Here is a 1,813-nt window from a genome sequence, read left to right on the forward strand (position 1 = left end):
TAAAACTCTCTCTTATACATGAGTTTCTGTGGACTTGTTTCTCTAAAGTACCCAGGCTAATACATAGGTCTTAAACTTTGTGGTTGGGACTCTTCCCAGGGGTGGCTTTTATTGTAGGAACTGTTCCTCCTGTCCTCCTATCTGGTGTTTGCTTCTTGAATAAGTGAAGCTATTGCTGCTTTTTATAAATGACCCGTGTCTGAGAATTTGTGTGTTAGTGTGTGGGATAGTATTTGCTCCGTTGAAGTAAGGTTGTGATGATGTTAGTCGAATTTCCGTATTGATGTTCATTCTTTTGACTATCTCATGGATTGGTTTCTAAAAAAGCAGGGTCTTCCTCTTTCTGGGCTAGACTTCTGGCCCGAGACCACCTCAAGTCCCTGGGCCTTTTCAGTGTCTGGTGAGTGGGCAGCGCCTTTCATCCCATGTCTGGGGTCTCCACTAGAAAGTGGGAAGGATTCAGACAAGGCTGGGGACAGCAAGATGACTCACCCTCCTCCCTCAGGGTCTGACAATGGCTCAGAGGGGGGCATGTGTCTAGAGCCAGGGAGGAGTCCTGTGTGCCCTCTCTGGTCTCCACTGCCAGCTCCCTCCTGCGTTTGGGGCCGTGGCTGAGGCTGGTGGATACCCAAACCCCAGTGCTTTGTGAGACTGGGGGATGGAGCCTGGCCCTTGCTCATTTGTACTCTGGGCTGAGCACGCACCATCTCAGGCAGCTCAGTCTGCTCCAGAGGCTCAGCTGTGATCGCTGTGCGTCGGCAGAATGGCCCCTTCAGGATGGGGCTTGGGTTCTAAGTTCAACTCCCATCTGGGCCAACTCCCCCAGAGCACTACCTCAGGAGCACCCCCCACAGCACAGCCATCCCGGGGAATGGAAGAGGGCAGGTGGGGTATATAACAAAGACGCCAGTGCCGGCAGGCTCGGACAATTTCCCTTTAATACAAAGTCGATATATCTACATACACAGAGGTGGGAAAACCACCCAACTGTTCCCGTTGGAATGGGGCGTGGAGAGTAACGGCCCCGTTGCTCTCGGGCGAAGACGACGCTCACTTGCTTTCGGCGGGAGGGGGTCCTGTCCGTCTGTTTTCACCCCAGAATGGCCCCGAAGCCCCAGGAGGAAAGGGTCCCGGATCCGGGGACAGCCCCCACCATCCATCGCCACCAGGAAGCGGGACCCTGTTTCCTGTGGCTCCCCCTTCCTAGGGTGGGATGGGGTGGGTGGTCGGAGCTCCTACAGCCGCCTTGGTCTTCCCAGCTGCTTGGGGGCCCCTGCCCCAGGTTCCCCCAGTTCCCTCCACTGCCCCACCCTCAGAGCTGTACTTGATATGTCTGAGAATTCTTTTTTAAAAAAATGTTATTTTGTTTTAAAAAAAAAAAAATAAGAGAAAGGAGACAGACCAAAAAACTCAAAAGGCGTGGAGGAACGTTCTGTTGTCTGATGGGAGGAGACGGGCACCCCGGGGGCAGCGGCCACCCCCCGCGGTTCCGAGATAGTGAGAAGGCAGGACCCCAGAACAGAACAGGAAGAAGCAAAGCTGCTCGCTTTAAACCTGGCGACCGACCAGCAAAGTCAACCAGGTTGGTTGGTTTCTTCTGTGTTTAAAAAAAAACAAAACAAAACACACGACTGGGGTGGGGGTGGGGGGGCGTCGTCACTGGTTACAGGTACATCAGGAATGAAGCGCAAGAGTGGGTTTCCGCCCTGGGGGTGGGGTGGGGTGCCCACGGCCCGAGTCACCCCCTTGCCCCTCTTCTGGTTCTGGGGAGCGCTCCCCTTATTTGCTCACCGTCCCCCCACCCCCCCACCCC

The 1,813-nt window shown here is 54.8% G+C and overlaps 1 protein-coding gene across 1 annotated transcript in view; it reads right to left on the reverse strand.

Moving 5' to 3' along the window:
• Window positions 1-1,813, reverse strand: part of PTPRS (protein tyrosine phosphatase receptor type S) — a 124,314-nt gene that overhangs the window by 41,767 nt on the left and 80,734 nt on the right. The window lies entirely within an intron of this gene.

This window comes from Echinops telfairi, unplaced genomic scaffold (genome assembly GCF_000313985.2).
Source record: "Echinops telfairi isolate 266 unplaced genomic scaffold, ASM31398v2 ScPeMD7_7459;HRSCAF=8497, whole genome shotgun sequence".
In the NCBI taxonomy this organism is placed as follows: Eukaryota; Metazoa; Chordata; class Mammalia; order Afrosoricida; family Tenrecidae; genus Echinops; species Echinops telfairi.